A 10,248-nucleotide genomic window follows, 5' to 3' on the forward strand; every position below is an offset into this window, starting at 1 on the left:
CAGCTTTGCTTGGACTTCGTTTTTGTATTCTATCTCCTGTCCTGTCCTATTTATGTTGCAGGGTGCTTTCAGTGGTTGCATTTTAATAGCAGGGGAAAGAACCCCTGTAAAGCTTCGGGATTCTCCAAGATGAGAGGTGCTGCACACACTGCTTCCAGTTTGCTATTCAATACACTGAACTGGTGACAGGCAGCAAGGGAGGGGCGGTTACCTCTCAACACAACAAAACTTGCCTTAGGTGGGAACATTCTGTTTACTGAACACTTCATTCACCCCAGCGGAAAACCAATGATGGCATTTGCTGTTTCCATAAAAAACAGGAGAATGCAGACTCTGACAGACTGCTACCCCCTGATGGCTAAACAGTGAAGGAGAATTAACGTGAGAAACAGCTCTGCTGAAAATAACTCCAGCCATCACTGAACTACATGGACTCATTCCTGGCATAGGTCTGTTCCCCTGCAGCAAATCCTTGATTCACCTCCCATAGCAATGATTGCTGCTCTGCTCTCCCTTTATCCTCACCACTTTCTCTTCATTTTTTCAACTGTATAAAGCACAGGACAAGGGAAGGGGGAGCTGTCAAAAGCTATTTGCCTTTCCATTACTGAAATACTAAGAAAGAGAAATATTAGTAAAGAAAACTACCTGAAGCCCAGGTGTTCTGGGAATCAGATTTAGAAAATTGTTTCCATTCTTAAAGTCCAAACTGCACCGTAACTTTTACTCTGATGGAAGATCAGACAGAACAAAACCAAGAGCAAGTGTTGGAAACATACATGGGATGAGTACAGCCAAACTGAAGATCTCATGAACATCTGTGCGATTTCAGGCAAGCCTAAGTACTGTCTGCACTGTGGAATTACAGAACTAGATGAACTACAAAAACCCAGAACTCCCTGCAATGCAAGACTGTGCTGTGACCAAGAAGCCAAACAGCTGCCAGAGCTGAAAGGGTCCCAGTAAAATCCATTTCAACCAGTAAGAATGGAAAGGACAAGCAGGTAGCTTACTTAGGTTAGTAAACTATGTTGGTTATTAAATTGGGGGAAATGAGTTGGGTAGCAAGAGTAATAAAATTCTGATGCATCAGTCAGAAGAGAAAACCAAAATAGTTTCCACTCTGAATAAACTGTTTCTTTTAATTCTGAGAACAAAAAAGTCAGAAGTCAGCAAGCATGCCCAGAAGCAATGCAAGATATGAAGATTCCTGTGAAACCACCTGTCAGTGTAAGCCAGAATGATTAAACACAGCAAGATCCAAGACAGGCTTTTCAAAAAAAAAAAACTCAGTCAAATTTTGGAGACCAATGTATGTATAATCACAAACAAGCACATCCATATATATCTATATTCTCCTGACTGGGACTCACAGTAGGGTAGCTGAGGAGCCCTGAAGGGCACTGCACACAGACGAAGTCAAGAAAAAGCAGAACAGACTGTGCTCCAGGGCATGGCTTTCTACCTGACATTTGCAGCCTATTTAAAAAAGCCTTCCTATTCTCAAATTACAGTTGCTTCTCTGGCTGACTAGCTCAGGCAGCATGAATTAATGTGCTTTGCAACAGATATTTTAAAAACTAATCATGGAAGGGGAGCAGCAGTGCAGGTGGATTAGTTGGGGTTTCAAGTGAAAACTATTTATTTTGCTTGCTGCAGAGATTTGTAAATTATATTCCAGTTGATGAGTTAGTTCAAGAACTGAACTTACAGCCAAAGGATAACCTGTTTTAGTAATAAGAAAACCCCCTTGTTTACAGCGTACATTTCCAAGCCAAGAAACAGCACAGTCTGATACAGACCATCTGTTTTGCTACAAGAATTGCAAGTACTATTAAAGAAAACTGCATCTGGGGGACAGTGAAACCTTCCAAAGGGGCAAATGGCTTCTCACCAAGGATGGAGTTGGAACTCCCACTGCTGGACTGTCAGCCTGATCAGCAGTTGAATTCAAGGCTTATGGGCTTGAGGTTGCAGTATAAACTCATGTTTATTGGAACAGAAACAGCTTGAGTGTGAATCCAAGTGTTTTCCAGTTGGAAAACTGATGGAGACCCAACTTATGGCTTGGAAGCTATTATCTGTCAAGACTGAGGGAGCAAGGTTTGTCTGAAGCACAGTTGAACCACTACTCTCATCCAGTACCAAGCACACCTCTTGCACCAGCACTGCTAGGGTTCCCAAACACTTCATAGAAAACTACACAACAGACATGTTGTGCCATCTTCTCTCAAGAGAGAAAGAGTAGGGCATATAGAGAAGTGAACAGGTTGGGAAAAAGATTGAGTTACTAAACAGAAATTTCTGAGGGAAAGCACTAAGCATGCCAAAGAGACAGCTAACTTCTGGGATAACCTGGTGGTATACATCTGTACCTCTGACAGAAGTTATTGCTGGGAATTTGAGGGAGAAGATAGCCATACAACTAGAGGCAAGGGGCTTGCACCAAGTACAATTAAACACAGACATGTCCAGAGGGTTAGCAAATACTAACAATGCCATGACTCATCTGCACTTCTCTGAGCAAGGAAGAGAGGATGTGGCCTGCTGCAGCACAGGCACAGATGTGCTGAAGGGACACTGAGAAGGGAGCAGGGGACAGTCAATTTTTCCAATCTTGAAAACAAGTTGTAAGGGGAGTCTTACAGTCCTCTGTAATGGAGGCCGTGGTGAATCCTTTAACAAAGATATCCCCTTTCCTCATTTCTGTATTTTTTTCCCCCCTTGCTGATATTCCTGGAGCTCAGGTCACCTATTTACATGCCTGCCATGCAGCTCTTCCTTTTTCAGGGAGACAGCTACCCTGGGGACACATTTTCCATTTGTTGAATAAGACTTGGACAGTCACATCAGGCCATCTCAAGATGGATTAGTTTTAGTCAGGGAAAGCCTGCAATAAAGTTGAATTCTGAAGACCTAACAGCTTTCGCTTGCTCCTGAATGGCCCCTCAGATAGACTTGCCTACTAATCTCTTACTTACTCTGTTGAAAGACTCAGACAAATCAACACCCATTCCTCTTCCACAGAATCTTGATTTCTCTTCCATAAATCTGCAGGTCCTATTTCCTGTTGCACACCTTTAAACCAGTATTTGTTCCCTCACCACCCCACCACTTGATTCAGTGTGAGCTAAGCTACTTTTATATCCAGACTTTTGCATCTGTTAAGAAGCCAAACTCCATTGTCCCTTGGTACAGTCCAGCCATACCAGACACTGATGATGCTCTATTTCTTCCCAAATTAGTCTTCCTATAAAAAGCTTCCTTCAAGTTCTTCCACTGAACAAACACCTGAAACACTCAGAATAAGTGCTTATAGCCACTTCCCATCACATATCAGCTTTTGACACGCATAAATATTTTATCACACCCAGACAGCAATTTGTTAGTGCCAAAGACAGACCCCAAATAAATTAATAGGATAAATCAAGTGGTTGTGAAATTTACAGGGACCATTTAAAACAGAATAAAAACAGAGAAAGCTATTTTTGAGCATTATTCTTCACGGGTTTTAACAGACAAGGTTAACACAGACACAAGTCTGCTAATAAAGTAGTCAGTTTCTTAAGGTCTACCTCCAAGCACAGGTCTCTGGCAGCAGAGCGCTGAGTCCTTTCTTCCCTCCATTTACCAGCTTCTGGGGCATCTCATTTGCAAGAACTGCCTGCATCTCTTCTGTGATCCTGACTGGGCCTACTGATTCAGCCCTGTCTTGCTGTACTTATTCCTCTGCCATCTAAGCCACGTGCATGGCCTGCTTCAGAGCTAGCCAGACCTTCACATCTTGTTGCAGTTCGAGCAATACACACAAATGTACAGTCAGGAAATATGTAGAAGCTCCTAGTTATTTCAGCTTCTGTTCTCCTCAGTGGTAGGTTGTCAGTGTTCATCCTTCTTTAAGAAATCTCCCCAAGCAAGTTGACTCCAAGCAACAAGGATGCTGCAGAGACTGCCTACACCAGGAAGCATTTGCTCAAGCTCCCTCCCCATGCTAAGAGCTTGTCTGAGTGGAAATTTACTACACTTGGACATTCTGAAGTGACTCTTGGTGTGAATCTAGGCTAGCAATAGCTCTGGGCTTATACTGAAACAGTTATTCCCTAATGCCTGTTCTGATTATTTTAAGTACAAACCATAGCAGCAGCTCAGCCAGAAGCAGCAGCAAAAGTGCTGGAGTAAACAGGGTGCTGACAGCTGCTGGTGTTTTACATAGGAGGTCACAGAGCCCTAGTTTGAGCTGGATTGCTTTAAATGTTACTTGCTGCCTGGAGCACTGTTTATAGTAATGCTCTCTCCTGAGGTGAACTGCTGTTAGCAACAACAGAAAATTTTAGTTGGAAATAAATTAAATACCATTAGACACAGCTGAAGAAAAGCTGTTTAAGGAAACTACAGTAGCACTTCAATTTCTATAGAAATGCCATCACCAGGCAGTGACGTTTCACAGATTAGTAAGTGTTTAAATGCAGTTACATAACCTCAACTATTGTTTCAAGGGCACAAGATAACCTTGCTAGTATAGTTTATCTATATTTTCAGAACTACCTGATTTAAGCTGCACCTCTGATAACCTCTCGCAAGTCTGTCCATTTTGCCCCCTTTCCAGCTTGATGCCAAGATATCCACATTGACAGAAAGGCAGCACAAGGGCTGCCAGCCTGAAGGCAAAACTGATGTTTGTCAAGTCTCACCAAACAACCTTCCTGTCTCCCTAAGCTCTACACTTGCACAGCAGTAACTCATCTGGGGCCCTCGAGCAGCCAGTTCCACAAGCATCCTTCTACTTACCTGCCAATGGACCAGGTTATCGTGTGACACGTAGGATTTTTCTTGGGAGATGGCTACTGAGAATATCATAACCCTCCACACACAGGTGGGCTTGCTCTGCAACTGAATTCCTCTTTCTTTTGATCCCCAACTTATTTGTGACACTCACACTGAACAGCAGCTCTGCACCTCAAGGATTGCCATGGATAGTGCTTGCTCTGCCCTGATGCTGAATGCTGCAGTAACTACTGGTAAAGACTAGCATAGCAAATCAGTCTTGCAAAATTTTACAAATATTTAATTTCAAAGCCTTTGCCTGTCAGCTGAGCTTTAAATAAAGCAAACTTGTCACCGATAGAAGTGGTATGCACTTCACTCTTAAGAAGAAAGCAGCAATGTATTTTATAGCTATATGTAGTAATTTAACAAAGCTTAATTGTAAGACAGCAACTTAAGATTGATGATACACTTGAATATCTACCACAGAGGACATGGTCAGACAAACTGTCAGCAGACCCAACCACTGAGGTCACAAGGTTCAGAATGGACTCCCTGATATTTTAAACTCCTTCTCAGAGGGGTGCAGAGGCATAGCTGGATCCAAATGTAGTCCCAGACTTGGTCAATGGTTTATGACCAAAGACTGAGGAGATGAGGTTCAGAGTGGACCCCCTCGCTTTCTAAACTCCTAGAACCAAAGAGATAAGGAGTCTAGTTGCAGCTGAATCCCCTCCTAGTCCCAGACTTGCTCAGTGATTTGTCTAACGGATCGTGTGCATAAAGTCCTTTAGATTACTTAGCTAAGAGTTGATGAGAAATGCACAAAAAAATTATATAACCTTAGCAAAGCTTAAAGTTAGCAAGCTATTAATCACTACCCACCTCTCATGAGGAGCAAGGGATCTCTGCAGCAGGTGTAACCTTGAGGCATCCCTACTCAAGGAGAGATCCTGCCACACAGCCCACTGCTGCACAAACGAACTCAGAGCTCTTGGGCCACTCACTGTCTTGGGGCAAGATGATCGGCTTAGTCACATTTACATACCAAACAGTGTCAATTTCATCCAAATTTGGCTCAAGTCCGACATAGACCAGCGCTGTAGTCAGGTGAGTACATAGCTCAACTAGCCCCTTGTTATTGTGCTAGCTACCAGACATTTATTGCAACTGACACTGGTGGTTATCACTTCAGCACAATGCCCAGTGGTGGTTACTGCCTGAGCAGGGTTTGGGGTGAGAGCACACCATCACAAGACCCGAGAGGGAAGGAACTAAAAGCTCCATTTCTTTCCTACTGGTAGAAACAAAGGGTTATACCTGAGAGCTGCCAGTAGGAAATGGACTCTGATGTCCATAAACCTTCATCTGGAGGATTCAGATGAAGAGCACCCCAAGAGGAGCAACACCACACTGATTTCAGCTATAGTGGGGTGGACAACCAAGTCTCTAAGGGACAAAATGAGCTGATCATGTTACTTTGTACATCTGTACATGTAATTTCCTAATGACATCTGCTCAGCCAAGTGCTTGGCTACTGGGCAGTAGCTGGAGTTTCAGGCTTAGCCATGAAAGGTTAGTCTCTACCTAGCAGAAAACCCTTGGGACAAGTACATCAGCTGGAGAGACTGCACCCATGAAAGCTTTAGCAGAACTCTTACTGGGTTCTGTGCCAATAATAGAACCCTGTACTACCTTGTGTTATCTAATTGCAGTGATTTCTTTACAGTTTGAGTAGAAGTTTAATGTGAGAGCATGTTTTAAAAACCCTGTTTTAAAATCCCTGATCTGCGATCCCCTAAAAGAGGGAAGGCTCTATCCACAAACAACTACTAAAGTAAACACACTCCTGCACAAAGTGAACTACATGGTCACACTGCCAATGAACCATCTTTGCTTCTGGCAGTGGACACTCAAATTCCTGCCTACTTACTCTCACTAGAAAAGCAACATCTGATTTCTTAATAATCTTTAATGATGCCAAGGATGCTTGGTAGACAGTCAATATAGACTGATTGCTGTCCTACAGATCTCACATTTCCACCCCAAATCAGTGTCATCAATAGAAGTATCTGTTCAGCAGCTTGTGTTAGTGTTCTAGCACTCACAGGTGTCCAAGGTATAATCCAGGAGTCACACAATACCTTATTTCTTCTAAGATCATGGGAGACTTCTGATCTGAAATAATTCAGCCTCAGTCTTGCTCTGGTGTTTCAGGGCTCTATCCCATTGACTTCTCCCCAAAGGGAGGGGCAATGTATCAGCCATGATTTGTCACTTTGGGATGTTACCTTGCAATAAAAACAGGAAGGAAGGAAAATGAAGCTGTCTGCTATGTTGTTCATCATTCAACAGCTGATATACATCACTGAAGCAGATATAGAACTGGTAGAGCCTTGCTTCAGATCTTATAAAACTGCAGGTACAACAGGAGACTAAGACCAGGAAGTAACAAGCCTGGAAAGGACACTACCTTCCCCAGGCTACACTCAAATGTTAAGGTTAAAAAATGAAACAGACTAATTTGCATAAAACAAAACTTGACTGAGGAAAGCCACCCTACATGCAGGGATGCCCAGAAGAAAATGCCCAAGGCTTCTAGAATTCACTTCCTGCAGAGATTTCATGTTCTATGCAATGTTCTCGGATTTTATTGGGAAGAAGATCCTGGAGACAAAAGAGCTCCACAGTGAAGTGCCATCTTTACCATAGAAACCAGCATAAGGCAAAACCTCTTTAATTATCCATTTCTGAACACAAATTAGTGAAGAATTATTCCATATAATCATTGTCTATATTTTGGATGTTTCAATTTTTGACAAACTCCTGAGGAAATTACATTCTCACTAATTAAACCATTAAGATATTTAACCACAAAAGAAAAATACTATTAGTATCTTTCAGTATTCAGAAACCAAAGAAATCCTAGGACATAAGAACTTCTGATAAACAGTTTTGTACTAAGTTTTCTGATGTTTCTCAATACAGCTCAAGCAAATCCCATCCCAGACCTACATCTTTAAACATGGCAAAAAAAAATTGAGTATTCCTCAGCTTGGATATTAAGTGCAATAGACCTTGCGTGTTTTATTTAACACTGTACTGGAGTCTCTAAAAAGAAACTGATCAATCCTATAGAAATGTAAAGCTGGAATTTTCATATTTGAGCAGAAAGATTCTCTAGAGTCAGACAGAAAAAGCAGACATGCAAGTAGCCTATAGGTGCTTAAGTCCTCAAGGGGATTCTATGCTTAAACAATTTTGGGGGTAGAAATAGGATTTCTTAATGTCACAGAAATGCTAAGTCAGTCATTAATGCTTCACCTGTTCTCTACTGCTGACCCTGCAGCTGGCCCCTCAACTGCATCAGTGTATGACTGACCCTGATGAGGTCATATATGCCAGCTCTATGCCTCTTGATGGCTTTGATACTGGTAGTGTTTACATCACCTGATCCAGAATACACTTGCTGGAATGAAGTCAAATCTAAACCAGAAGTTGGAGACACTCAGCTGCGGTTATAACTTACTTTGGGTGCAGCTGGAGTTACCTCAGCCTGCCTTTAACTCTTTCCAGCTTCATTTCACAAGTTGCAAGAAACCATCACCATCCCTTCTGATCTGCCAAAGCCACAATTGTATTCTTTTCCTAGCCTAGCTCAACTGGAGTGATTCAATGTTAAACATGTTTATCTGGCACAAATCATTTTAGCTGAAGTGGGTTAGGGAAGCAGTGGTATGGGTAGATAAAGGATTGTAACAATAGAATAAAAAAATATATAAGTGCAGTACTTGTGTTTAACCAGTAACTAGTTGGGTATTATTTAGAAAATGGACTGCTTAATGCAAAAAAGAACAAACTGCATTTCAGTGACAAAGTAAGGCTTACTAAAATGTAAGTTTAAATTACTAGTCATATTTAAGGTTAAGAGATTACTTATCTCTTAGTTATGGAGTTCATAGGAAAAGATAAGATCATTGTTATGAAAGATTACAGACAAGGTTGTGACATAGCAAAAAAGGGGCAGGGAAATTCCAGTTTCTGAACCTGCCAGTAAGTGGCATCATTTTGTACTCGACTTTTAATACAGCTGAATAATACACAATAAGTCCTCAACTCAAGAGGGCAGGGCATGTTACTAGAATAAAAAAGCACCATTTTGGAGATCTGACCCTGAACACTCAAGGTTGCACAGTGCAGCCCGAAGGAGACTAGAAGTAACCATGACATACTTACTTAGTAGACTACCCAACATTATGCTGTTGCTACCACAAACAGGACAAGAAAATGAAAACATGAAAGTTTGTGGTTAGGATAAGAGATCTCTACATCTAATAGATAAAGCTGCGACAAAGTTATAGACTGACATAGTAGGCTTCTTCTGAAGTCTTTAAATGAAAACATGATCCCTTCATGGAAGATATACCAAGTTCCAGTAGAAGTTACAGGTTTTTCAGAGGAAACAATGATACTCAGCAGTCCATGTTACACAAATCACAACAAGATTATTACAAGTTCATCAAAAATAAAGATCCAACTCTTTTAAATGGCAGAGCCACAGGCCACCCCTGATCATCTAAACATCTTTAAGTGCCACAGCCCTATAGACATGGTTTATGCAATGCATGCAGATCTGATAAGCCAGTTATGGACACTTATCTCCAAAACAGAATCAAGTATGTTGATTAAACTAACATTTACACTACTCTGAACTAAATTAGACAAAACCTGCCTTCATAGTGCAGTGTCTAAAACAAGCCACTGAGGCAAGGCACGCAATACAATACATAAAATAAATATTTTGTTGTTGGAATAAGCTCATAGCATCTGTACACAAAGTGGTTTTATTTATGCCAACAAGTAAATAGCACTAAGTGAGCCCCTCCATCCTCTCCAATGCAGCCTCCTGCCCTTCTTTGGCCTAGCCCTCCATTTTAAGGCTTTGCAGTTTTCTCTAATAGTAAACAGCATTCCTACTTTACTACAGCCCCTCAAGTCTACCTCAAAGTGAGGCTGAGGCTTAGCCCACCAGGATGAGACCAAGGGGAACAACAAAGCAACAACACCCCACAGCACAAAGCACAATCACACAGTACCTGAGCAAGGAGAGCCATAGTAACCAGGGGCAGCCACATTCCAGTCACTAGTAGGCAAATCCACAGCACCAAGGACAAAAGGGCAGCATAACCCCAAACAGCACATAGACCTTTTTTTTTTTTTTTTTAAAAAAAAAAAAACAACACCACCCTCAAGCAGGGACTGAGCCCCAGCTACTTAAATGCAACTCCTGGGCCAATGGGTGGATGGTCTGTGGGTGGAGGCCCCATGTTGGGCTGATGAGGGTAATCAGAGCCTGCTGGTGAGCTCAGGGCCCTGGCAAAGCCATTCGTCAGTCTTCTGGTTTCCATGGGGAGGAAAGAGAGGGTATAGGTTTGAAGGTGATGAGGGGACTGGAGAATTTCTCTTATGAGGAAAGGCTGACAC

General features: G+C 42.0%; 1 protein-coding gene across 1 annotated transcript in view; it reads right to left on the reverse strand.

The window, feature by feature from the left end:
• The window catches only part of GPHN (gephyrin), a 333,615-nt gene extending 323,661 nt beyond the window's left edge, over window positions 1-9,954 (reverse strand). Inside the window, exon 1 of the mRNA XM_040557299.1 lies at window positions 9,861-9,954. The gene's annotated coding sequence lies outside the window, so the exon portion shown is untranslated. The remainder of the gene's footprint in view (window positions 1-9,860) is intronic.
• Between the last annotated feature and the right edge of the window lie 294 nt (window positions 9,955-10,248).

The sequence above is a fragment of the Cygnus olor genome, chromosome 5 (assembly GCF_009769625.2).
Source record: "Cygnus olor isolate bCygOlo1 chromosome 5, bCygOlo1.pri.v2, whole genome shotgun sequence".
Classification (NCBI taxonomy): Eukaryota; Metazoa; Chordata; class Aves; order Anseriformes; family Anatidae; genus Cygnus; species Cygnus olor.